This window comes from Aquila chrysaetos, chromosome 9 (assembly GCF_900496995.4).
Source record: "Aquila chrysaetos chrysaetos chromosome 9, bAquChr1.4, whole genome shotgun sequence".
NCBI lineage: Eukaryota > Metazoa > Chordata > Aves > Accipitriformes > Accipitridae > Aquila > Aquila chrysaetos.
Genome location: NC_044012.1, coordinates 15,942,563 through 15,970,506, shown reverse-complemented (window position 1 = coordinate 15,970,506; position 27,944 = coordinate 15,942,563). Strand labels below are relative to the sequence as shown.

Here is a 27,944-nt window from a genome sequence, read left to right as displayed (position 1 = left end):
TAATCAGGTCATCAAAATACTATATATGAATCTGTTTAGCTGTATGAATGTTACATGTTTGAGGAGTACTGACCTCATGTGAGAGATTTATAAATTTAAAAAAAAAGGGCTTCCAAATCTGTTTGTGACAAATATGTACACATTCCTGTCACTAAATAAAATGTGTTAACAAACATAGGGGGGCCAAGACTGTAGTATATGAGTTTTATGCAAACAAACAGTATGTGTGTCTTGCCCACTAAAACATCCTCACTATCCCTCCCATCCAAGTAGCAATAGTTTGGGTCATATCATAGCTAGCTATGTATGCATATATGTGTGTGTGTGTGTGTGTATGTTTACATATTACGGCTTCAAAACTTATTTATATATACAGGCATGACAAAAAACCACTTTTAATATGGCTATCAAGTTGTTATAATTTAGAATCAGGCTGTCGTGGTATGTAATTAAGGCAGATATTTTACACCTGTTTCATAATGCAAACAATTTTAATTTTTATTATGTACTTATTTATGTAGTATTTCTGAGGTATTTTCAGACTCTTCTGAAAGGACTGTCTGTTTTCTAAGCTCACAGCTAAACATGTAAAGAAAAGTTAGGTATTTTTGGAATAACCAGTAAGGATAAGTTATATAAATTGATTAGGTTCTCCCTGGCAAGGATAGAAGAAGTTGATATTTAGGAGGGTATAGTTAGTTGATATTTATTCTGGGTATGGGAGGGACCTTGCAGATTGAGTCAGGTAGTTCATATCTGCACAGATAATTGCGTGGCAAAAAAGAAGGTAAGAACAACATGAACAAAGATTGAGTATGTAGGCTGGGGCAATGTGATGTTTAACATGGGGCAGAAATGAGGTATAGTTTTACATAGTCAGCCTTAAATTAGGTGCTAGGTTGGATTCCTTCCCAGTAGATGGGATTCAGATGAGGGCATGACGTACTCATTAACTTCATCAAATGAGATGATTAACAGCTGCATTTAAGCTGTTTAACCTCAAAGGCTAGGGAGGAAGATGACCAAGACCTAAAAATAAGTTTGCAGAGCATAAAACTCCCCATAGATTGAAATATCTGCTGTAAAGGATGCTAAACTAATAAGTGAATATTGAAGCCACTGAGAATGCTGCGGTACTTCGCCTTTTTTAAAAATGAAACTGTTTATCTTAGGTTTTCAAAATGGAGGGCATGGGTCGTCTGGGTGCTTGTTTTCATATTTTGAGTGTTGTCTGTTACTAGTAACTGTTGTTGCTGCATGTACGATGAGGACAGTGTCTCTGTTAGGTAGTAAGGAGGTGGGGACTGTCAGTGTGGTTTGATACAGTGTGACTGGGGAGGGCTCTAAGCATACTATGTCTGCATCACGGCATATAAACTACTAACTTAAGTTCCCAAATCAATATAGGCATGCTAGCACAGCACTGTACCCTGCAGACATCACTCTACTTCGCACAGGACATCATGCTGCTGTTCTTGCATCTTGTGCTTGGAATCAGCTTGCTCTGTGCTGACTTGAAGACATTCTGCTCCTTTGCGTGGCTTAGACCTGATCTATGTGACACCATGCTTGGAGTCAGGAGACATGGGTTCTGCGTGTGTTTCTGTGTTTGACCTTGGGTGTGTTTCTCTGTATCTCTGTGCAGCAGTTCTCACATCATGGTAGTTACGCCCATTGCTGCCTTTCTTAGCACATTGACACAAATCTGGAAGGCTTTATATAGAAACATTAAGTATTATTGTTGCTAAACACTAGAGGATATCCCCAACTTCTGTTTTTCCTTGCCATGTTACACACCAAATTTCTTAAAATTTTTAAGGAAAATGGATTTCTTTGTAAAAGTAGTTTCAGTGAATAAGGCAACATATCCTAGGTTATCCTGGAATTTCAAGTGACTTGAGACTGGATAATTGAAGCTGACCTGTTCATTTATTTGAGCTGTTTTTGATTAAGGGGTGGGTCTGTTCAGCAGAAAAAACACAAGTGAGAATTTGCCCTTTACATTTAGATGATTATTTTTATACCATGTTTCTTGACCTTTCAGTGTTGTGTTTGGTGCTTGTGGTTGCTAAGCTCTTTTTAGCTCCTTCTTTAAAAATCAGTCACAAGGCACTGATGGGTTTGAGACCGTATTCAAGAGCTGGCAGAGACACTGTTTTTTTGTGGGTTGGTTTTTTTTTTTTCCCCTCATTTGCAGCAGTCCTCACATATCTCTTGCTGCTCAGCTGCTAAGACCATGACCGAGCTGATGCTGTAATACTTCTTCCTTTTTCTCCTTTGACCCACTGTTTTCAGAGTTTCCTTGGAGTCTTGCATGTGAACCACTCATACTGCAGCTTGATGCTTCCGTGTGTAGCTGCTGGTTTTGCCCTTGCTCTACGGTTGACCTTGCAAGGTCTTTCTTTCACAGTAATGTTTGTATTTTATTCACTTTCAGGCTTGAAGACTACACTCCTATAAAACTGTTTATCCTGAGAGCTATAGTTCACATTAATAACAATTGCAATAAACAAATGGATTTACAGCAAAGCAGAAACGCTATATGCATGCATGAACCATACATGTACCTCCTCTGATTTGCAGATGTATTCTTTTACATGATGCCAGAATTATAGCTATTTATTCCAACAGTTTCTCCTAAATATTCACACCACATTGCAGGACAGAAACTTTTCAGTACCAAAGGGGTCCCTTTTATAGACTGTTTTTCAATTTCTGACATATTGGCTGAGTGTTTGAACTAGAAGATGACAAGTAACAGCTAAATGAGTTTGGCCAAAATTTATTAACTCTGTACCACAGGGTTAATATAGTTTGGTAGCTAATTAATAATGTGTTCAGTTCTGAGCTTCCACTGAAGCCTTCTGCAGAGGTGGCCATCAGTCGTTCTTGGGTTGTAAAACTGATATGGAACAGAGACAAGGGCAGAGACTTCTCTAGCTTTACTGAATGATGACATTGGGAAGAAAGGGGTGGAAAATAATTATCTTCCCAGAGTTGAACCTGAGAAAAGAATTATTGGGAAGAGTGCTGGATGCAGAGGCTGGGATGAGAATGGCACAGTCAAACCAGAGGCATGCTGGATATCTCCACCTTGAGTCTTCCACAACTGCCAGCATTTAATTGTGCTATTTTGGGAGAGATTTTTCAGCCTCTCAACTGCAGAATACCTGTAAATTGTTTTGGTTGTCCTATCCCTCTTCAATCTTGCTCTGTCTGCCTAGTTTTGTTCTTGCTTGCTTTTAGGGATGTGATGAGTGCTTGTTTAACTAGCAGCTGACACGCTACATCAGGAGACTTTGCTAGTCCTGCTGATGTAGGTCAGAACTCCCAGGAGGCATCTAAGGTTGGAACCCCTAATATAGGGTCCCAGGATGAGCTAGACCAGAGGAGTCTGCAGTCAATGGAAAATTTTCCGAAGGCTTTCTCCTGAGTCGTGTTCAAAGTCAGTGGGACTTCAAGATCTATACCAAAATAAAATCTTGTCTACATGAGTAATTAACATCAACTAGGCTTTTAAGGCTTGAAATCTTTCCTCTCCAAGAAGTAGAGTCAATCAAAATAATTCTGACCACCCTTTCTTAGTACACTTGCAGATTGAACAAGTGTTACTTTTTTTCTTTGGCATCTACACATTGTTGCTATTACTTTAGTTAATGTTACAAATCTAGTGATTAAGAAGCCATTTCTTGGTTTCTAGTAATTTCACATCTGTTTTTACAGTTTTATGAGAGACTCTTGGAAATACTGAGCACTGACACTTTTCTGAGTAGCTTCCCTTTTTTGGTGTATACCAGCAGTCATTTCTTGGATGCTAAGAGATTTTATGCTGGCCACGGAAAACATAGATGGTATTGCTTTATATAACAGTTCTCAGTTACCTTGCTTCTAAACTGTGGCTAATAGCTGCTCAAGCTGAACGTTATTTGTAGATGCATTTACTATTGACACATAGTTTTCTAGGATTTTTCTAGCACAGTGATCAGTGATCTTCATCCACCCATTCATGTTTCTTGAAGAAGCTTCTCCTTTTTGTGAAGGATGTTCTACGGTTCTAATAGAGTCTCAGCAACAATTTTCTTTTGATAGTCGTATTTTCATCTTCTACTACAGTGACTACTACCTGTTTTTACGGGTGTAGGGAGGAAGCAGTACTGTAAATGTATTTGAGGGACAGCTAAAAGTTATGAATATTTCAAATTTCTTCTTTTGTAATTCTACTATTTCATTAAAAAAATCAACTAAGTCCTCAGTTTTCAAGGGGTTATTTTATTTTGAGAAGTGTGAATTACCTTGTTAGGCTTGCTTTTATATTCTTGCGACTCACTTTCTCATGCTTTTTGGGGAAGAATAAGAACCTGAGAACTCTGATATCCCTCCCACACAGAGACTGGGCTGTTTAAAGGGTATGAGCTTGCAAGCAGTTCTCATCAGTGTCCCAGTCCTTTGGTGCTTCAGGGTAATTGTTAGGTTATTGCGTCCCATTCATCCTTTTATAGCTCTATATGATTTGTGCTTTTTTATTGCTACAAATAGTGATTTCCAAATACAAAAAGTTGTAGTAGACTACTAGTTAAGCAGGTAAAATTTACTTAGAAGGTAAATGTACTTTTTCTCTGGTTAAACTCTTCGCTGGTTTTACGGAAAGCTTTTTGAGGAATGCTTTGCTCTTGCATACCAAGTGACAAAATTTCCTTATGTCATAGTCTCAATAATAACAAGATCTTTTTCTGTTTCTTTATACTCTCAAAGCCTTAAGTTACCAGAGACGGCCATTCATTCAGACAGATACTGTTCTGTCAATCTGAAGTTCAAATATTTAATTTTTTTGTGTATCACACAATGCTGATCAGACCTTATGAAAAATCTGAAACTGACCACGTGCATCAATTAAATAATGTTATTTTGTGTAGCTGAAATGCTTCCTTTTTGAGCCCTGTACATCTGACAATAGTGACTGGTACTTTCCTTACAGTATAATGGGACAGAAATACAAGCAAGTTTGCAGCAGCTTGACAAAGAGATTTGGTGTAGTTCTCAAAACACTACAGCAAAACCTTTAAATTAGGCTTTCTCAGGAATGATTAAAGGAGCAAGTTTGGGGTTAACTAAAGAGCATACTTACATGTAGGAAGCAATGCAAAGCAGTATACAGTGGAAGGATGTAGTTTCTTTGTTCTTGGGCTTTTTCAAGGCTCCTATGTGGAAAAAGATGAGTTAGGATTAGGATGAATGCATGAAAATAGATTTTTAAAATATTTTTTTTCTTTTTCTCTTAAGACACTGCTTCTACCTACAGCTTTCTTCCAAAACTTGAAATGAATGAAATCACTTTCAACTTTAATAAAATTAGAAGTGCTATGAGAAGCCTTTGGGACAGGAAATTTTCACATATATTTTCTAATGAATGGCATTTTCTAGCTGACCCTGTACCCTGTTTAATATTTTGCACAGCCTTAGAAATTTTGGTTCTGTATGCTTTATTCGCCATGGATATTTGCATCACTGAGGGTATTTTAAGATAGACTCTATTGAGAATAAAATTTTATTAACTCGTTGAGGATATAATATTATTTTTATGCAATAATTTTCCACTTCAGAAAGCTTTTTTGTAATAACATAAATCAGGTTCAAGCTAAAATATGCACTATGGAATTTATAATCCTTGTTTTCTAAACGATAGTGATAGTACTAACTAAATTGCTGTTTACTAGGGAGTCTCAGTCCCTTACACACTATTGAACGGAGGCAAGAGGGGAAATCTGCAGGAGACACTCGCCCAGCCTTGCCAATGACGTGTAGGTGCTGCTTACAGCAGCCCAGTGCAGAATTCTTTCTGGATGAGCCTGTGGTCCCTTGGTCAGCTCAGAAACCACAGGCTTGCCCTGCGCCAGACACTCACTGCAATGCCATTTTTGTGCAAGTATGCCAAGTGATTGTTTCTGTTGCTATACAAATGTGTATTGTGTGTGCTTTGTAATAAAGGTAAGGACGATTCTAGGAAAAAAACTGGCTGATGACACTTGAAAAGTTTCTGTCTTTGAAATGTTATGTGGTAGGTTTGTTGGGGTTTTTTTGCTTTCCTTTAAAATAAAGCAGCCTTTTTTGATGAATGACAGGTCTTCATCTTTCTTGTAGGGGAAGAAAGTAGCAAAATAGCAGCTTTGATTCACCTTTCCCTTGAGGGATGTTGCAATATATTCCATAAGTTGCAATGTCATCTTTATACCAGTGGTATTTTCTTTTTCCAGTGGTCTTGGAATCTATTCCCCCGCCAAGGTTTATGTGCCATCTTATGAAAATATGTAGAAGTCTTCCAATTTACTTTAATGTCCTGGAAGGCTGACCTAAGAAACACTCATCCCACCCCAGAGATGCTGAATTGTCACCAAAACATAAATCTTTGTGTTTTTTTGGGTTGGGGGTGGGTGGGTAGGTGGGGTTTGGGGGGTGTGTGTGTGTGCAGTTTTTTGATTGGTTGTTTTTTCATTCTACAAGATGATGTTTTTTCTTTGAGCTGTTTAAGGTTCAATTGTGGCAACTCACTCTAGGCAGATGCACTGCGGTACTCCCTGAGCACCATTGCTGAGGCGGTCTGTGAAGACACACCAGTACAGATATGCACAGTCGCTTGCTGGACTAGGGTGGTTATAAGCTACCAGCTGGTTTTCATCAGCCTGCATTTTTCCTTTCAGGGTCTAAAAGAACTGAAAACAATTTTGTTTGTGGAAAAGCTCAGTACCTGCTTATAATTAACTCTGTGACAGTGGTTTTCACACAAGTCTTTTGCTTATTTTATATAAGCTTCAAAGGGTTTTATAAAAATGAAATGTTTAACTACTGGAAAAATAAATAAAACTGAAACATTGCAATAACCCGGAGGAGATATTTATTTCCAATGTTTTCTGGGAAAATTGGTAACACAAGGTACATCTGGAGATCTGGCCCAGATCTGCTCTCCCATATTTAAGGTTGCATGCAGTATCACTTTTCCACCTACTAGTGTGTGTGTGTATGTGCACCAGATTTTATCAAGGACAGCGAGGAAGAGTGTACCTTTGAAAAGCTTAATATGACATTTTCTTGAGTCACCTGTATGAAATGCTTTAGGGTTTCTTTCTGTTTAAACAATGCTCTATCCATGTTATCCTGCAAGCATACTTCTCTTGAACTTTGTTCTTCTAACTGCAGCTGCTCCAAGTGCCTTTCTAATACTTGCTCTTCTAATGTTGGGATTTTTTTTGGTGACTGAAAGTACCTTTCTGTAATGAACTTCTTCCTTCCATGTTTTGTTACATCAAAGTATTCTTGTTTTAAAGTGTTATATTTAATTATGTTTGTGCCAATTTGACTATAAAAACTCAAATTGCATTACAATTGAGTTTTTGAGAAAATCTTTGGATTATTTGTAAAGTTTTGTTCTTAGAATTTTTTTTATCCATGAAGTAAATTATTTCAAACAGTGTAATGATTTTTTTATTTTTTTATTAAATAAACCTTGTGGCATGATACTCTACAGAATAAGGAAACTTTTTGACACATAAAAGTAGAAAATAACTGTTGTGATTTACTGGACAACAGAAAAGGTTTTTTCTTTTAAGATCTTTATCTATATGTTTCTTTATAGCAAAGGGAAACTGAAAGTCTGTTTTGTTTTTTATGCTTAGCGTGCTCTTTTATTTTAAATTATTTTTTTTTACCTTCCTATATTATTTTGATTTAAGAGACCTGTACCAGCACAAAACTAATCTCACATGTATAGATAAAACTGAGTCTTTAGATTTTGATTATTGTTAGTGTATGCTCTTTAATTTATGCTTATATATTTGTGGTTACCATATTTTTTATTTACAATTTCTTTGCGTTGTTCTAGAAAACAAGTTTTTGAATTAATAGAATCATATGTTCTTTTCTTTCATTTAATTACATTTACTTAATTAGAGGTGTCAATGCCTAGTCCATACCAGACTTTCTCACCAAGAATAGTCTCATTTGTTACATGGTTCTGAGTTGAGGCAATTGCCTCTAAATGAAATTCATTCATAGCAATAATAGCATGTAGCTCATACAGGGGAAGAGGAGAACTTAAATCAGACCCAAAACACACACTGTGAGTTCTGTAACACTTTGTATCATTTTTACAGTCACTTAGAAGATTTATCCAGAGTGTTATAGCATATCAGATCTATCGCTGGTTTCCGCAGAGAGTTAGATATGTTCTGTGTGCGTGCGACAGCATTGCGATCATGTGTCATCTCGCTTTTGGCATTTTTAAAACAGGTTGATTGCAACTGGGGTGTGGTGGTGGTGTTTTCCATTGACGTTAACTGCAGGTATAAGGGATGGCTATTGGGAAATATAGTCCAAATATATCTATATATCTGTTGTCATTAGATTTTTGTTACGTGTTTGTGCTGCTGACATGCAGAACATAGGGGCTTTTCTTGGCACAATCGGTGCACGCATGTGACTGTAACTTTGACCTCTTGCTGTTTTATTGAGATTGCACCTAGGTCTAGAAGGATATGCAAGCCAGGGAAAACTGTACTTCTGTATGTTGGCTCGCTGCAGTCCTTGGAAGTTCCTCTGGTCAGGATGTGAGCTCTTCTAGTTCTGCTGATAAGTGGCTGATCAGTACCTGTTTCAACCTCAGTTCCAGCAATTGTTATTCTTGGTTAATTGCTCTCCACCTATGCTTATTTGAATTGTACTTCTAGAATACTTTCTTATTATTGCAATTTTTCAGATGGGAAGGACAATAGATGACATGTTCAGTGAACATACTAATTTAGGAGGAGTTTGCTTTGGTTATTGGGAAAAAAATCAATTATTGTTTTTTTTTTTTTCTCCAACAGGCTTGTATCAGGCCACTTAGCATCATATTGATCCAACAGCTTACTTCATTGAGGCCAATGGAGATAACTCTTCAATAGCCATAATTCCACTTGCCTGCATGCTACATAAATTGCCTTCTCAATCACCAGGTAAGCCTGGGAATTTCCTTATTAATTTCTTTATTATTATTTTTTGGTAAGGATAGGTGAGGTCTGAGTGACATTTGCTGTTGGTAAGGGATATGGGAGGCCTGGTTCTCAACTCTCAACTTGGTGTGTTACTAGTGCTGAGTCCAGACTTTGACCTGGGACAAGTGGAACACAGACTAAATGATCACGGAAAGCTTAATGTTTTGCTAGGCCTACACAGTGGTCCGCACGTACCTTCCTGCTCATTCTTTTATATTCCCAAGACCAGGTTTTGGAGCACCAAGTTCTTGCAGGAATTAGTCAGATTTTTGCTCCTCTTAATGCTTTAGGAGTTGTTGTATTTTAGCTGCCTAGCTGGTCAGACACCTCTGTGGCAAAAGTTCCTCCTTATCCTGGTGTCAGGAATGATGGGGATGGGGGAAGGGAGAATGCTTTAGCTAACATCACAGAAAAAGCTCTCCCCTCTCCTTAGCCTGCTGGGAATGGTTCTGTGCTTGGCTTGTTGCCATGCATGTCCAAGTGGGGCATTATAGCGTGCTCTGCTGAGCTGAACTCGTGGCTTTAAGGTTTGTTTGGGTTTGTTTTGAAAGACTTGAATACAGCTGTCTCGAATTTCCACTCAAATGTGTTCATTTGGCCTTGCTTGTAATGAGCTGAATTTCACATTGCCTGTACCACACAGTCAGCTTGCTACACAGAATCTTAACAGCTTTAATAATTCCCCTAACCATCCAATTAGACTAATAATAAAGGCTTAATTACATATCCAGTTAATCATCAGATTTGTTCACTGAATGGCTTTAATTGGTAGATAGAGCTGTTACACTATTCCAGTTTGAAAGCTATCACCCATTTTTGCTCACAGCTATATCCACCTGATCGTTTTTATGATTGGGACTTGACCAGCATTTATTAAGACAATAAAAAGGCTCAGGAGCAGAGAAACATAACCACCCAATGCTGTGGCAGCACCCTTCTACCTCTGGGTGCCTGTGTTCAAGCCAGGACCTCTCTTTACAGTGCTCTGTACTGCTCATGTTGAAGGAAGTCCAAATAGCAAATGGCTGCTTTACAGGTTTCCAAAAATGAAGCTGTTCTGTATTCTGCCCAGGTAGTTCCCTCAAAATGACTGTTAAAGACTCTGGGACCTGGAAGCCCCTTGGCTTTGTAGGATTCAATAATGCACCACCTAAGCCATTTTGAAATAGATACTTCAGTAGCCCTGAGTCTTTTCTTATTATGGAAACATATAAATTGGCTCATCCTGTAAAACCCTTCAGTTTTAAAAATGTAAAACCTAATTGCCTTATGGACATTCAAAGAATGGAGGCGCTTCTCTGGGGAGATTTTGCACTGAACCAAAAGATGACAGAACTAGTTACTGATTAAAAAGAAAAGAAGAGTTAACCTCTTGATGCCAGTTGTCAGGATTTCCCTCACATACATTTCTGCCTGGTTTAATTGCTACTATATTTCTACACCACACAGATCTTACTTCATCTTCTTCAGGGTTGAATGGGGTAACTGGTTACAGAAACCTCATTGTCCCAGTCATGTTCCCTTCATGCTTTCAAATCAAATGCCCTGTACAACTGCAAAATAATTTCCTTCCTTTAACAAGCCTTCCAGTGTCCTGAGTTCAGAAGACTCATGTTCAGTGTTGAGCTTTAGCTGACAATATTGACCTTCACTGTATTTTATGAAGGTATCTTTTGAAACTACCTTAGTTTGGGGGGGAGCCTTCTAGTATGCCAAGAATAATTATTCTGCCTTTGCATAAATAATGTGTTTTCAGAGGAGAAGAAATGGTGATATTTTTAGCAGGCTTTACACCCTGGGGAAGTAAATGACACATAAAAATGAACTTTCAAAGTCTTGGTCTATAGAAAAAGGAGCAGTGTGTGATGGCAAAAAAAGTGAATTTCTGTGAATTAGTACAACTCATTATTCGTGCCGTACACACTTGCTGCCTTACATTCCCTGCACTGTAGCTGGAATATAAAATAAAACCTGGCAGCCGCCTCCCTGGCCCTCAGTGGCAGCCGCTCTGATTGGATACCACCTACAGCATGGCAGCGAGCATCAAGGAGCTGCGAGCTGGGAAACATGCAGAGCAACCGTTCCTTAAAGTGCGTGTCACAAGTTACCTTTAAATATATTTAAGTGGTTTAGGTTTAACAGGCACCCCAGTTGCCCCTTGCAGCTCATTTAAGGGGGAGGAGGAGTGTACATACAGATCAATAGCACTTTGACAAACTGAGTTTCCATAGCTGGATCCTTTAAAAAAAAAAAAAAGAATAAAAGATTTCAGAAAATGCACAGATGCTGAACCTCAAGTATGAGAAATGATCCTACTTCAGCAGTCTTATCTTTAGAGTTCTGGATTTCTGGCTGTTTGGTGTGGGAGCTGAAGATTTGTTTAGTATGCATATTGCACATAAAGATTAAACAATGTCAGTGAGAGTGTAGTGTGTAACCTTTCGATTAACTTCTCTTCAGATAATTAATGTAGTTATTCATAATGTGCATGTGTTCATGATACAAATCTAATACTTTCTGTAATCGAGGTTGGAAAAATCAAGGTCTTGCTGATCGAGCCCTGAGGTGCTGTGTAATGTCCTCATGCAATAATATGCAATATATTGATATCACAACAGCATCTGGGTGACACCAAAAGTAATAGCTGCTGATCCTGGAAACCTACAGTGAATTGACTCTCATGGGCTTCAGCTCGCTCTGTATCACCTCATCTCGCCTCGTTGTGCATCCCCCGTCCCCAGAACTGGAAGAGGAGTACTGGTATGGCCTGTCCTTTAGCAGAGGAAGGGAAAAGGAGCGCTGAGCAGAGCCCACCCATTCTGCAAGTACTTTCGAGGGCCAGTAGAGTCTTTTGGGAGTGCTACGTTTGGTGTCCCCCTTTGCCTGCACTTTCTTCTCCTTGGCTGGCTGCTGAGACATCTCCCTAGCAAAGTGTCCAAGTAGAGTTGTACGCATAGACTTACAGCTTTGGAGGACTGTGGAGAGAGCAAACTGTGCTGGGATAGACAGACTATGCATGATGGAGGTGCAGAGCAGGCAGGTATCACTGCCATCATGTCCCTTTACTGTCTATGCCGTGGGAAGAACTTCTAGAACAGGTTTTGCCTTCACAGATGCAAACAGCTTTGGAAGAGGCAGAGATGCCTACACCCATCCATTGCCCTTGAAACCTTACTAACACCTTGCTCACAAAGATTAATAGTATTGTGATGCACGGTGGCTCAAGTCCCAGGAGACATGCAAGAGCCCATTGCTTTCATACACTAATAGCATGTGATCTTGTGTTTTCCATTATTTTTGTGTTTGCAGCAGCTATAGGTTTTCTTGCTTTTCATTCCGCACATTTAAAGCATCTTCCTCTGCTGTGTTTTAGCTGCTTGATGGCTTCCTAACGAAGGGACAGTTGCAGATTAGCGCTATGCCTGTTTGTGTGCTTGCTTTCTCTCAGTGCTGCAGGCCATAATGACATAAGCCTCTGAGTCACTAAAAGTTTTGCTTTAGACATGACCTTAGTTTAACAAACTGTTCCAAAAGTTGAAAGGTGTCAGTATGTAAAATGGGTAGAACTAAAGCGGATGCTTATTACATTTGAATGTGAAATTTTCAGAGGAGATTAAGGACACTTTGCAGTAATGGAAAGAGTTATGTTCCTCTAGTTCTTTTCATATACAGAAAAAATTGAAGGTAATCTGTGATAAGGGGTATTTTTCTGAGAATCTTCCACTATTCCCGTAAAAAGTGTCATTAGCCCTAAATTCAGTACGCCTCTCCTTGTGAAGGAGAGATAAGTAAAGAGAACTTCTTCATGATTAGGGAATTCTTTCTAGGGTTACCGCTTTTCTGCACCACTCTGCTGTGCTGTAACTATCCTTTGACTCCGTTAGAGGTAACACAGTGCCCATTTCTTGCCTTGGTGAAGGCCAGTGCTGCCTTCTGAACTGTAGGACCTTCATCATTGTTTTCAGGCAAAATGATTTTGTCTGCTTACATTTTTTAAAGGCTTTTTAAAAATCAGGACCTTAGCAGTTCTCTGGTTATTTGTGTCTGCCATACCCTGTTCACTGTAATCAGGTTGAGATTCCTTTATCTGTCCCTGCCATTGCGCAGTGTAACACGTTGCTTACAACCGTATCAGGAATCTTCCTGGTTTATGATGGTTCATTAAGTGCATACAATTAAGCATCTGTTCAAACTAAAATGTTAAACTTTATGGCATTTGAGTTGACAATCAAGTGTGTTCAGTACAAATGCCACATTTCAGTACCTACCTTTTTAATATCTTATTATGTTGCCTCAGAATTGGCTTTTTACCCTTTTTTTCTGACCCTTTCAGATTCTGCCCTGAGAGAAATGCTGCAGCTTGTTCTTGCTTCTCCAAAACTGTCTACAGTTCTGCCCTGGCCTACCTCTATGACCTGTCAATTCTTGTTTGCCTCCTCTGTAAATTATATGAGCCTTGAGACCTTTTCCTTTTCACACTTTGCATCCAAACATTATTTGTTTCTCCATGTTTGTTCAGCTCCATTTAAAACTCTTTAAGTGTTCACTTTTATTTTTTCACCCACAAGAGCAGTAATTAGTTCTTGGAAAGCTCATAGATGTGCAAACTATACCCTTGCTAAGTGAAGTTGTCTTGTGATCCTATTACTGTGATTCTTCCTTTCCTCAGTGCACATCCCTCTGCCTTTCTACTGCTCGTCATGGTCTTGTCAAGCATTCAAATGTAAGCTCTTTGGGGAAGGGCTTTATGTTTTAATATGTTTCTTTATAGATGCTGGTACACTGTAAGAATAAATGAATGTTCCAAGGTCAGTCTACTAAAGTTTATTTGATGTGCCAAAACTCTTCTCCTGCGCTTTGGACCCAGAAGAATGAGCAAATTCAAAGATTTATGTCCACCAGCCTTAACTGCCAAATTACGAATGCAATGTAAAACTATTGCCACAGTAGTCTAACCTTTTCCTGATTCTCCCCTTACCAAAGGGCTGTTACAGCAGAAGATAACCCATTTTCAGATGCATTTGAGTCATGAGCCTTATGCTGAAGAATGCAGATGGGGCTAAGAATGGCTGTCTGGATCTGGCCTTATCTACCAGGATTCTGCAGCCTTTAGAGAGAGAAATAATGTCTTGGTCATGCAAATGTGAAACACAAATTTGTGACAGATTGCATGGGACCCAACGGTATTGATTGGGACTGTTCATAGGGTTAAGGAAGCAATGGTATCAGCATGAAAGCTGAAAAACATGTTTATATGTTATGGAAAATGGGAGCAATTGGATCTGATGACCACTTAGGCATACTCTGGTAGCACAACAAAAACTAATTTCAAAGATGTATGTATTGGTCTGTATTGTGCCAGTCTGGAGCATAAAAGAAGAAAGGAATGGAGACTTTAAATGTGGTATCGCCTTCTGATGCAAGTGTACTTCTGCTGCTGGATACAGTGGTTGAAATCAGAAGTAAATGAACTGGGGTATGAACTGAAGGTGTTCAGTGAATTCATCCAACTTCTAAATTTGCTCAATAGCAGCTATTTTGGTGCTAGTTTCAGTTTTGAATATATGAACAATTAAATACTGGTTGTGTTCAGCTATCTCTATCTGCTACTGTACTGTCTGCAGAATAACTTTGGGTTTTCCCCTCCAAATCCATTCTAATAACAACGTATTAAATAAAATGGTGTTGCTAGTGAAGGGGACAGTCACCGTTAAATTTCTTTAACCCTCTGCCTATGCTGAGGAGTTGAAATGTGTGAAGGGAATCGGCCTTTTGAGGAATTATACAGGAACTTCTGGCCACGTTTCTCATTTTAAATAATTCTTTTCCTCATTCTGGATCTCTTGGGAGAAACAATATTTGCAAGTCAGTGTTAGCACAAACGTTACCCTACAAAACTAGATATTGGCCATGTAGTAAAAGAACCTGGAAGATTTGGGAAGCAGGGGTTGGTACATATAAACATCTAAAAGCAAGTACAACCCAAGCAGTCTGAAGCTTCTGAACATCTTCCAACACTCTATGTGATGATGTTCATTACTTGTTCATGCAAGCCCCCAGCACTTCATTTCTTTTGTTCTTTACTTGTGTGGAAGTAGCTTTGTCCACTACTTCAGCCTGCTGGGAGAGCTGGCTAAGCAGAAGGTAACTCCTTTTCTGCCCTCCTTATGTTATCTTTTGGATTAGCAGACCTTAGTTACCTTCTTTTCTGTTTTGTTGCTCCTTATTTTTGCTTTTGACTCCCTCTACCCAGCTGTAGCTGTAGCCCAGGAGTGGGACTGGGTGATGGTTGTGGCAGACTGTGCCTGCTTAGCTGTCTGCCTCCTCTCCCTGGTGACTTCGGGCCACTCTGCTCCTGTGCCTGCCTCCCCCGTGGGGCTGCGCAGTCAGGCGTGCAGCCGGGGCCAGGGGCACTGGATTTGAGTGGCTGCCCAGGAAAAGATCTCCTTTCTAGCTCAGCAGTCAGAAAAGTCTCTCTAGCATCGAGCAGGAAATAAAGATCTCTAAAAGTGGGGCAACTCTAGCAATGTTTTGCAAAAGGCAGAAATTAGGAAGCATCATCATGAACTCTTAAGTTGGTTTCCATAGTGTTTATATTTTCCTAACTTTACAGTTTCAGAGATTTTTATCTCTGAAGTATGTTAGTGTGAAATAAAATTCAAAATGCCAGGGGGAAATCCAGCATCCACTAAAAGAAAATATTGCAGAAGCAGGATATTTTTTTTTTTAAATTATTTGGAATCTTAACTTTTCAGTCTCCTTAACAAGTGATGTGATCTGCGAACTCTGTGTTTCTGTTGAGACCTGTCTTAGGACTTTGGGGTTTTCAGTTCAGGCACCCATTTAGAGAAATTAACTGGCATCACAACATTTGTCATTTTAGGGCTGATTTTTGTCATTGTATATTGGTGATGTTGTATGAAAGACTCTTTTCTGCATACAGATTTTTAAAATCTGATGAGTCTTGAGAGCTAATCAATTGCTGTCTGAAATTTCACTGTCTGAAAAGATGCTCTTGTGATTATGTTTGTTGAAAAATATTGATGGGGCTCTACAGTAGTAGGCACCATGTGAATCAGGTGGGTGCTGCCAAACCATGTAGTCAGAGGCGCTATGTGTTGGAGATACAGTTTTTAATGCAGAAGTTGGATTAGCCTGTGCAGGAGCCAGGTCTGATAAGCCCCCTGGAGTCTTCAAAGGTGAAGTCACAGAATTTTTTTAATATATTGTCTATGGATCTAAACTATCAATAATAAAATGGATTTACGTTTGTTTTAATTTTAGTTTTATATTCTCACCACTTTGGCTAAGCATCTGATGGACTTTAAGTTATTCTCTCCCATTTTGCAATTCTTATCTCCTTTATTTGTCTGCCATTATGGCATCTCTCTATCAAATAGGCATTTGGGGGTCCCTGCTGCTGCTTAACCTAAGCATACTACGTTTCTGATTGACATAACTGGAGAGTACCCAGCACTGCTTCCTTGGGCTGAGAGAACAGGCTAAAGCCCTTCCTCACTCACAAAATCTGTCCTGAGAAATTTGAATAGCTAAAATGGAAGCTCAGTTATTTTCTATGGGAATTACTGCTCATGTATAACTGGGAAGAGGGGAGAAAATAATGTAGCAAGAAAAGCCTTCAGAAAGAGAGAAAGTAGGTGATAAAAATAGGGCATTTCCCTGACTGAATTTCCAGGCTGTACAGCAAGAGGTTTCACTCCTCCTTTTTTGACCTTAAAAAAAATAAAAGGGGAGGGAGGGATGTTGGCATATCAAAACAATATTGGAGGTTTCTTAATAGATTTGAAGTACTGCTCAAAAGAACTGCATTTTATTTTGCTGCTGTTGATTACACTGGAACTGGATGCAGCATGTTTTAAAGCATTCTGTAATTCTAAGGCATGTAATGAGATAGTCCCCATCACAGATCCCATGAACCTGGGAACTAGCTAGAAAGCTGGCACTGTAATTCTCGAGCAATACATCCCCTCTTCTTGCCTCTATCAACTTGATCTAAACTGGGCATACAGTGTAATAATATTTCTGAGATTAATGTAGTTATTAAAAAAAATTTTTAAAATCCATAACCAGTTGTATCTGAAAATTAAAAAATATGGATTTTTTTCATGAGATGAAAAGTGTGCAAATATGCTGTGAAAAAGAATGTGCATGCAGTAGAAATGTCTGTGAGTGTACAACATAAATTGTGTATGTAATACAAAATTGTGTAATGTCCAACAATTTCAGCTATAAGTGAGCCCCATCTGGTGGTGATATGAAGAAACAACTAAAGTTGTAACTGCAGGAAAAAGATTCACAAAAACCTCTCAATCTCTATTCGAAAGATCAAAGATTTAACTATATAAATGATATATATACATCTAGATGCAATATAATCTCTAGCCTTTTTTTAAATTACCGGCTCTACGGTGCATACTCATAGCTATATCTTAATAAAGAATGGAAAAAGTATTTTTGGAAGGTTTGCAGATAGTTTTTTGTTTTGTGTGGGGGTTGAATTTTAATGCACATGCTTGCTTGTGGTGTGCTAACTTTTTCACGTTTCTGATTCAAATAAATGTGAACAATTTCTTCAGCTTAGAAAAACAATACTGAATTGGCTTTTGTTTGTGGACTCAATCACTTCCCAGAAAAAGTTAATTATCACAAGCTTCTGTGGTTTTGTTGTACAACACAGTAGCAGTGCACCTGCTAATGAGGACAAGAAGAGCAATTGGAAGGGTAGCACTGACAGGCTGTGTGTGTATGAAATTCAAGTTGGGCATTTCCATTGTGTTTCTCCTCTGGAGTTGGGCTAGGTTGATTTGCCTTCAAGGTTAGTAGCAATCATTAAAGAGTTAAGTGCTGTCACACCATTGTCTGTTTTGGTGTGACTCCAGGGGTAGACTTTGCCATCAGTGTGGTAAACATTTTGGTTTTCACCCTTGCATGGAGTCCCCATCACAGCAAAAACTAGGTGCCGTGCAGTTCCTGGTAGCTACGTCTCATCACTGTGATGGGTTGAGCTGACACAGTGATGACTGGGGTGGCCTGGAGAAAGGGGAGAGGTAGGGACTGCTGGGTTGACACCAAGAGTCCACTGTGGCCCCAGCCATATGCCTACACCAGTCTGGGTCAGGTCCTGGTGGCCTTTTCTTTCTTGTAGACTGAAAACAGCATCCCTTCGGCAGAAGGGTACTCTCCTTGTAGGCAGGTTTTGGTGTGCAGCCTGCCAGCTCAGCGAGGTTAGCCCATTCCTGGCTTAAACCAGTGGATGAGTGAGGTTAGGGGCGGGTAGAGGACCAAGCTGCAGGAGTATGAGGTTTAGGAGTTCCTGTGCTCCAGCCTCTCATGGAGCATCTCTAGTGGCATGAAGAGCAGGGTTAGGATTGAGCATCCAAAATTATCAGTTTCAGTTCTTTATTATTCCACAGGAAGGAGTTTAATTCTCATTAATTTCTCAAAATATGCATATTTTTATACTGTTCTTCAAGTTTAGGAATTTATAGCTCTATACCTCTATACAGCTTTGTATGGCCCATATTGGCTCTAGTTCTACCTAGTGTAAAACTGATTTATTATGTATTTTTATAAAGGAAATTTGTAAGTTTATTATACTTAAAAATGCTCAGGTATTTGGTGAGTAGTTTGTTCTGTTGTGACATGAGTCAGAGAGTGCCTGCACTGTGTTGATGCATTCAACATAGGGATGAAGCTCAGGTGCTGTTGGGGTCCTGTGGGTACCAGCATGAACCCCAGCTGCTCATTTTCCCCCTTCTGAATGAGGACTGCTACATGCCATTAGTCTGTTCTCCCTCTTTTGCCAGGTATGAGTTAATGTTGCACTCATGTTTTTGCTTGTTCCAATATGGCATCACTATCTCTGTTGAACTTTGAATGTTTCAGGTTTTGTTTTTTTCTTTTGCATTTACCCCTGACATTTTAGGGAGAATTACAGGGGAAGAGGTGTGGCTGAATTCCTTTAGCAAGGAGGAAATGTGTGTTGTATACTTGTGAGTTCTGTATATGTAGTTTGGGAAGTTTGCACAGCATGTAGTGTTAATCAGTAATGCACCAACTGCTCTTTTGCAGGTCTTCCGTCACAATTGTTAGTTCTAGCTAAATCACTTTCTTTTTGTTCTAGTTTTTGTTAATGAACTGCATGGCTTTCAGCTTTACCTGTTAATTATAAGACCAATTCGAGGACCTCTTTCAGTACGTGCTGTTCTTCTGAACAACTTGGAAAGGGTTATCTGTTTGAGGACATCTTAGAAGACTGAGAAATTGAGTTATGGCTAAGTTAACCACGCATTTCGCATCCCCACTTGAACTAATATTTAGACCATTTTATGATATCTGGTGCTGTGAATTTGCTGTGAATCTCTGCAGAGAAGCTATTTCGTGAAGCTCTGTGTATGGGGATTTTATGAGATCCTTCTTTTCCCTTCAGCACTATCTTCCTGCGCTGTACAAATTGTGTAAACTTAACCCTTTTCCCACTTTGCTGGAGGGCTGGGGAGGCTGTGATTTCAGTTCTGACTAGGCTGAGCGAAGTCATTTCACACTGCAGTACGTGGCATTTCTCACGGAGACTAATTTCCGTGCCAGTATTTACCATTCTCTTTTGACCTGTTTCAACTGTGGGGTATTAAAAAGCATGCTTCTTAAATTGCAATGAAAATGGAAGTTTGTAAGTGTCATTCATATAATGGAATTGCTTATGAACTGTTAATTGTGGTGGCTGCAACTATTACACTGTGTGTAGTCAAAGCTGCTTTTCATTAAGATTTTAGGTCTCCAAACCAAAAATAATACCCTAGTCTCTCTAGGGGTCAAAGTTGTCCATTTCTGGCTTAGACTTAAGTGAATGCATTAGTGGCATATACAGTTTTAGGGTTTTTTTTAATTGATACTGGTAGCTGTTGAAATTAGAGCTGCTCTTTTTTGTAACAGCAATGCATTGTTTAATAATACATCATCATTATTATTTTCTACCTTTTGTTTTTAAAATGGATTGTGGATTTTGCTTTGATTTGCTTTTCCTTTCACACAATCTGTATATGAGACGTAAGTTTGGAAGTGCTTTATGTCTGCACTAGCTGGTTTTGACACAACGACTAATCAGGTTCAAAAGTGGTCCCGCTCCTTCTTTGGGTCACAGATTTCAAGATCTGCTCATCATTCTACCAAGGAAACACCACAGAATCTGTCATCTGGTCCCTTACAAAGCCTGTTTTTTTTATCACTAGGTAAAATAAGAGCTGTGAAACGTCAGGTGGTTGTAACCAATGGTCAGGAGAAAATTTGAAAGTAGAAGAGGAAAGAGGACAGAGGGAATTAATGTTGCCTTGCAGTGGCAACTGCTATGTATTTCAAGCAGCATCAGTAATGTTGTGGGTGGGCAGTAGTAGGGTGGATGCAATCAAGTCTAAGAGCAGCAATAGCTAATTAAATGATGGATGATATGTTAGAAGGAAAAGAACTAGACTGAGGGAAAGGGAAGGTGTGATTTGGGAAATCTTATAAAAATATTTAAACTCAAAATACTGTTCCATTTGTCAGGCAGGGTAAATTATCCTTTGATAGAATAGGATTTTTGAGAACAATGGAAAATTTTATAGAAGCATTAACAGGCCACAAACTTCACTGATGGTTTATAGTAGGCATAGAAGTTTGAATAAAGCACAGAACTAAGTCTTTGACTTAGAGGATTTTGACTATGACCAGAATGAGTTTATAAAAACTTTGAAATGTTATGCAGCACTGTATGCAGAGGAATGGCTGAGTTTGATCATTTGCCAGTGTGGATCTCCTTAGGAGCTGGAGCACAATGATATTTGGAGCACATAACCATGAAACATAATTGCTGATCTTGATTGCTTTTAAGAGACTGTGATAGGTCTTCTATCTTTTGTTACTGTATTTGGATGGATACACACAGCGAATCCAACTTTATGAATGTACCCAGGGAAAAAGAAAGCTTTATAAGATTATTTTAATGTTAATTGATATAAAGTGCACTTTGGGTCCATGTAAGTAAGAAATATAAATTGGTTGTGTGGCATTTGTATATTGAAGAGTTTGTATTGTTTGATTTACGTAATGCAGTGTGTCACTAGGGAAAGAGGTCATTGGCTGGATCTTGATTTAAGTGGACCCAATATTTAACCTAGATCTTTAGGGTTTTTTTCTGCCAGCTTTTCTGAATTGTTCCCTGCTGCCTGCAAGAAGATTTACATCAGACCTGTATTATGTAGGAATATGCGAGTTTTTTGTTAAAGTTGAAAATTTCCACAAAACCATACATTTTTAATGGTGGTTTTTTTCTGGGGGAAAAACAAAGATATAAACAAATTCCACATTTTTTCTGATTTTGAATTTGTTACAGTTTCGAGAACTATTATTTTTAAATGCATACTATAAAGTAATATATATATTGCTTTATAGTATGCAGTATATCTATCTCTTCTTTTTTGATCAAAAAAAGAATTCATTGTATTCATTGCATACAGGAAGCACTCTGATCTAGAAGTTTACAAGTGACAGCAGCTTCCTTTAAGGGTAAAATACAGGTAAATATGAAACAATATTTCAGACCACAAAGTGTGTTGTCACCATGACTGTCAATAGTAATAAAATTTTTCCTAAGCAGAAGTTTTGAAAAACATTACTTTTGCAACAAACTTTGATATATCACACACACATATATCTCCCTATACATATGGATAAAGACAAATGCTGAAAGTACATGTAATCCAGAAGTTGTGGTGGCGGTTTACTCTATGTATTATTTTTAATTGAGTTTCTTATCCTTTCCCATTAGTCAATGAATTTCTTTCCTTGGATATGTATTGTAATTATAAAATACGGGGGTAATGTACTGCTGATACAAACATTGCGTTAGCAGCAGGGCAGACCTGAATTAATAATTATGTCCTTTGGGGTTTTGTTTTTTTTTTCTGGTGTGTTGTTTTTTCTTCCTCCTTTTTTTACCCTAAGGAAACTGTTGCTGGTTATTATGTGATGCATGTATTGTAATAACACACCTGGGCTCCAACTGGAGGTAGAGGGCTCCATCATTGCATTAGGACTAGAGAAGGTAGGCAACATCCAGATGGTGTAGTTAGTACTTCTGCTTCAAAATCTTAAGAAATTTGCAAATGTCTTGCCTTTTAAAGGCATTTTTCTATTAGGAGAAGAGAAGTACGTTCACAGTGTTCCTGAATAATTTAAGTATCTTTCCAAGGTATTAGAGTGGGGAATGTTTTATTTTTTTGGTAATGCTTGAAATGGATTTTCCATATCTCTGTAACTTATGGCTTGATTCTGATTTAATGTTTTTAAGACTGGTGTAACTGCGTGACCTTTAATAAAATTACACCTGACTGATACCTAATGGGGGGGGGCAGAGCAGGGGAAGAGAAAAACATCAAGTCTCATTCACAAGCCTGGGATCCCTCTACCTCACCCACAAAAAAGATGGGGGAGTAGGTTTTGTCCTGAAAGAGCCAAGATTTCAACCGAAAGAAACAGGCATCCTGGTGAGTTATCTAATGAATAAAATAGCTAGGAAAGTTGGAAGGGATGCTTTTGTCTATACGTCCTGATGTCAAATGAGAAAGCAGGGTGTCTTCCTTTTGGAAACAATTAACCTGTAATATGTGTACACCAATAGGAATTTTACCTCTTCTGTAAGGCTGATAAAAAAACAATGCAAGTTTGTGGCACTTACTTAATTTTATTAGCCCTGCACGCCAACAGTCCTAGAAATAGATCACTGCCAAATATCATGAAATATCAAACAGAATTAAAACTCTGTGGCTATTCCTTTTCCTCAGTAATCTTGCGTCTTCTAAAATGAAAGCGTATTTCATTTGGTTAACAATTGGCAAGAGCACCTAGCACCCCTTTAGGTCTAGATGGCTGGACCTCTTTGGTCTTCTGTGTGTTTTTGAAAATATTGCCCACTATGAATGGCCAGAATAAGCCTGAGCTGGTTACAAGTCAGAAGGCTGGGATGTGCCATAAAGAAGGTGGCAAAACCAGAACACAAGTTGTGATCATTTAAGAATTATTTCACTGTGACTGTTGGGAGGACTAGGCGCTGTTTTTTCAGGTGCTGAATTCTGAGGAGCCAAGAGGACTTTGTACTTTGGAGGTTCAAGGTCTAAGCATTAATTTGAACATTGATCTTGTGGTATACAAGAGTGTAGCTTCTTGAAAAGGATTTTAAAATTGCATTTCAGTAATGATAAAAAGGCAGCAAATTCAGCAAGTCATATGTAGGGAACCACCAGCCAACCTTTGGGTGGTTGGTGCAACCAGGTGGCCTGTTTGATATTTGCATAGCAGCATCTATAGCTTGAATTTATGAAAAGAGTGAACAGAAAAAGTCTCAATAACATAAAAACCTGAGTCTAATTCTGAACAAATTTCTAAACTTACAGTACGGGATCTGTCACATATCAGCTAATCAAAGTGAAACCAGGAGGTATTGTCTCAGCAAATGCATGGCATGGCACAGCACAGGTGGCTGGGTTAGTTCAGTTGCCCTTAGAGGTCCCTCTTATGGTTTGATATTGCTGATACAGTTATATCTCTGACCAATTTGTTCAGAGACAGAAATGAGCGTAAAAGCAAATGAGTTGCTCTAATACCAAGCAGCTGGTCTGTAATCTGTATTCGTGGGGTAAAAGGAAAACAGCCTTACAATAAGTATTTCTAATTTTGGCTAGTTATATCTTAGTCTAAATGAACACTGTCCTTTTTCAATAATTATTATAGTTTGAAAACCTGTTGAAAATTAAGTTTTGTTTGCAAAAATATTGTTTTTCAAATATGTCTTCTATCAGCTTCTCATCCTGATTAAAGAAATGATTAGAGCCCTGTAGTAATGGAATGAGAGGTGATCTCTCTTAAAAGAACAAAATAATCAAAACATGAGTTGCTTTCAAGGCTCAAAAGAAATGGGAATTCATTTAATATGCTGTTGTCATAACTTCATATGATTAAAAGCTGATCTAATGACAGTAAATGCTAGTTGAGAGAATTTTAGCTCTATAGTGCCATACTGGGCTTTGAAGAGCTAGCAGTGTTGATGTTGAGTTTGGATTCTCTCATGTGAAGACGAATGTCTGCCTGAGCTTCTGACTCCTTACACAACTCCAGCGGTGTTAATATTGCTCTGAGATAGGTCCAGATACCTGCACACAAGAAAACACAACAAAATGTCTTACAAATGGTTTGTAATTTTTGGTTGGCTTTTTCAAACATAGTTGTCACTAAATGGTTTCATATTGCCTCATTAGAGATGTTTCTTGAGTTGTGTGCTGTAGGCACACACATCCTTCTTTAATAAAAATAATTTCAAGTTGATGGCTGCCTACAGCATGCTCAGCAGTATTTGAGGAAAAGGTAACCTATTAATATGCCTGGTTTGAATTAGTGGTGCTTGAAAATGCTGGATTATATTTTTATATTATTTTAATGAGTAGTCAGATCACTAACAAATCCCCAACAGCCCGCATGGTTTACTGGCTGACTGAAAAAACAAAAACAAAACCAAAAAAAACCCAAACAACAAAGAAAAATGGAAACATTTTGTCAGCAGAGTATTTGGCATCTCCTTAAAAAAAAATTAAAAAAAAATTTCCATGATCTATTTCTAATAAACAACCTTTCTTGGCAGGTAAAGATCCTGTACAGATGCTCTTTAGGTTTCAGTCCCTAGTGACAACACTATTAAGGGAAACAGTTTTCAGCTATCTGGAAAGTGTTCTCACTGCATCCCACCTGTGCCCCAAGAGCAGAGGGTGCGAGTGAAGGTTGGGCAACTACACAAAGCCAGAGCTCGCTCTCCATGGCACTACTGGAGCAGGAAGCATCACTGACTAGGCCAGGTCATCACCATGGCTTCCTAAGGTTCATGAGCTGAGAGGCGTTGAGGTAGTGGTTGGTTTGGGGTATTTGGTTTAATCTTTAAAGGAACACATGTGCTTACTTCTTTCTCTCTCACCAGATGTTCTCTAGAGATCCATTCTAACCTAAATTATTCACTGATTCAAAGAAGATTTTAAAAGCTGTCACTGAAAACAAGGGTGTGCTTCTGCCATTGGAGGTGGAGTGACAGAACACGAGGACATGAATTACTCTTACGGCTTGAAAGAAAAATTGGCACCCTCTGCACCAGTCCTCAACTATTTTTTACTATCACGATACTACATCATACATTTAAATTTCCTTCAGTGATGACTTAAATATTGCTATAGCATGCTAAAGAAATAATAGATTCCTGCTCCAGTAGTGCTGCATTTGCTCCCAAAATTTAAGTTGTCAGCTGTAAAATTAACTGCGTGGTGTGCATCATGTGGTTTGACATAAGTCTTAAAGACTTCTCTAGATTTATAATACCAAGCAGTAGGAACATTTGCTAATACTTCTGATAATTGTAATAATTTCTCATTATCATTTATCATCATTTTGCAATGCAGTAGCTGAATGGAAGCAACCCCATATAGCTGTTGCCATTAAAAGATCATTTGCCAGCAGCAGCACATGGTGCTGTGTAGGTTGGTTCCCAGGCTAACTCCAGAAGCTAAATACAGTAGCTCATGTGACATTGTATGCTCACTGTTGGGAGCTGGTGAGTTGTTAATGATACCCGTTATACCTATTTTTGTCACTATAAATCTTGGAGATGTTCTCCTTTTTCAGAAACAACAGTCTAACCTGCAGCTCAGTAATTCTTCAGGTCTGATTGGAGCTAGGGTCTTTGGTTAAATTTGTCTTCATTGCAAGCACTTTCAGAGATAATCTTCCTGCTTTTGTCAGTTGGAGATGCAGGAACTGGTTCATGCCTAGGAAGCTAAGGAGATGACAGCTTCTCTCCCATTTCTGATAACTTTTGCAAGGAAGGAAACATTGCTGTAGCTTCTTGGTTGGGTAAGCTCCTGTTATCCATGTTAAAACTGTTTTATGCTACTACCCATCCTGGAGGTGCTGGTCATTTGGGATACAATATGGGAGTTGCGATCTGGGCCACTGGAATTGGTAGTTGAAACTGATGGTGTAGAGGAGTTGTTTCTGTTGAAGAGGGTAAAATCACTGGAGTAATTTTGTTGTGCGTGTGTGTGTGTGTAGAATAGAAATCTTAATATGCTTCTCTCTTGGTACTGTTTGTCTTTTACTTCTATACTGTCTAAATCACTTGAAATTTGTGACTATTTATTTAGTCTCATAATCCCCCTGTGTGTAATTGAGTATCCCCATTTCACAGATAAGTTACTAATTGATTTCCTCGCATTATGCAGGGAATTTGGCAGAGTAGAGAGTTGAACGCATGTCTCCAGAGCCTGAGATTCCCTCAGTACTTACTGGGCCATACTCTTTTTCTGTGTCTCTCACTTTTCCCCCGTTTTGTTCCTCCTTTTTTTTTTCCAGTTTTGAGGAATGTGCCCTGCACTGTAGAGGGTAAACATAGATAGCCTCTGACTACAGATGTCAATTTAGAAATGTGTCTTAAATAAAAATCCAATCTGGATGCACAGAGGATACCACTCCATGGAGAAGGATGGGTAGTAATGGATATCAAAGGACAGTGACATAGTTCTGCATCAGTTTGCATCACTTGATGGGCTCTGGATCCCTGCTGGTAACAAGCAGGATTGTATAATAATAAAACAATGACCTCTAATAATGGGTGAATGTTTTTCACCTTAAAATGCTTGCATGTTTTCTTGCTATCTTTTTTCCAGTGCAACTACTTAGGACAGACACATATTCAGTGCTTGGTATTTCAAAAGATAAAACTGCCCTTTGTTAAGAGCTACTACTGAGTTATGTGTTGTTCTATGTGTATTGAAAAGCTCTGAGATTTACAAAGTATAAAAGTTAATAATGGTCACTGATACTGTGTTCTGACAGATACCAAAACTAGAGATTTTCTTCCACTGCTTTAGATTATATAAAGCAAAAGTTATTTTACTTTTACTTACTACAGCAAAAAGTAAAAAAGAAGTTATAGGAAAACAATTGCTACTACAGAAGTAATTCACAGTGAAAATTAGCATTACCAACCAAACTCTCATAGATACCATGTATGCCTTGCTTGATGTAGTCTTTCTAATTTGGACTATGTAATTTTTTATGGCTGTAATATTTCCTAATATTTTATTAGAAATCATTATTTTAGAGTTATAAAACATGCATGCTCTTTTTTCCTAAGAGGCCAAAATGGCTACAGGTCTTTCAAGTTAAATACTGTACATAATTAGATAATTTTAAAAATGCATCTTATTTACCCAGAAGTGATTCCAGTCTCTTGACAACACACAAATAAGGCAGATAACTTTTTCAGTGTGTATTTACAAAGCTGCCTAGCCTTTCAGTCAATATGTGGTATGGTAGCTTGCACAAATATATACTTTAGTACATTTAAGCTCTAACTTGCAGCATGCAAATATGAGCTGGGAAGCCCTTACTGGAGCTGATACTGCTATGTATGTTCAGTTATAAATGTAGAAAACAGTTTTTAAAACCCTCAAACATATCTGTCTTAACAGCAGCTCAAATTTTTTTTGTAATAACGGTATTTATTTGGGGACACAGTAGCACAAACCCCACCTTTTAAAACTAATAGATCTCTGTACAGGAACTCTGTTCTGACTCCCTTTTTGAAGCAGGAGGTGATTATGTTTAACAAACAGTGAGTCTTTCACAGGTTACCATTTCAGAATAGTCTGCCTATGGAGTTTTTACACATATGTCAGTGCCGTACTGAGAGGTCTGTTTTTCCAGAGGTGCCAAGCACTATATATGAAGTGTCCAACCATAATTAAGTTGTATGTCATTAATAACAGCTTTGGTGTTTTTAAACATAAATCTTCACTAACAGGCATGGTAGATTTGGGGCTGAGGCATTCA

General features: G+C 38.5%; 1 long non-coding RNA gene across 3 annotated transcripts in view; it reads left to right on the top strand.

Moving 5' to 3' along the window:
• Window positions 1–27,944, top strand: part of LOC115345818 — a 131,197-nt gene that overhangs the window by 46,653 nt on the left and 56,600 nt on the right. For all 3 annotated transcript variants that reach the window (XR_003924938.2, XR_003924937.2, XR_003924939.2), the window contains exon 8: window positions 8,856–8,984. This is a non-coding gene — a long non-coding RNA (uncharacterized LOC115345818). The remainder of the gene's footprint in view (window positions 1–8,855; window positions 8,985–27,944) is intronic.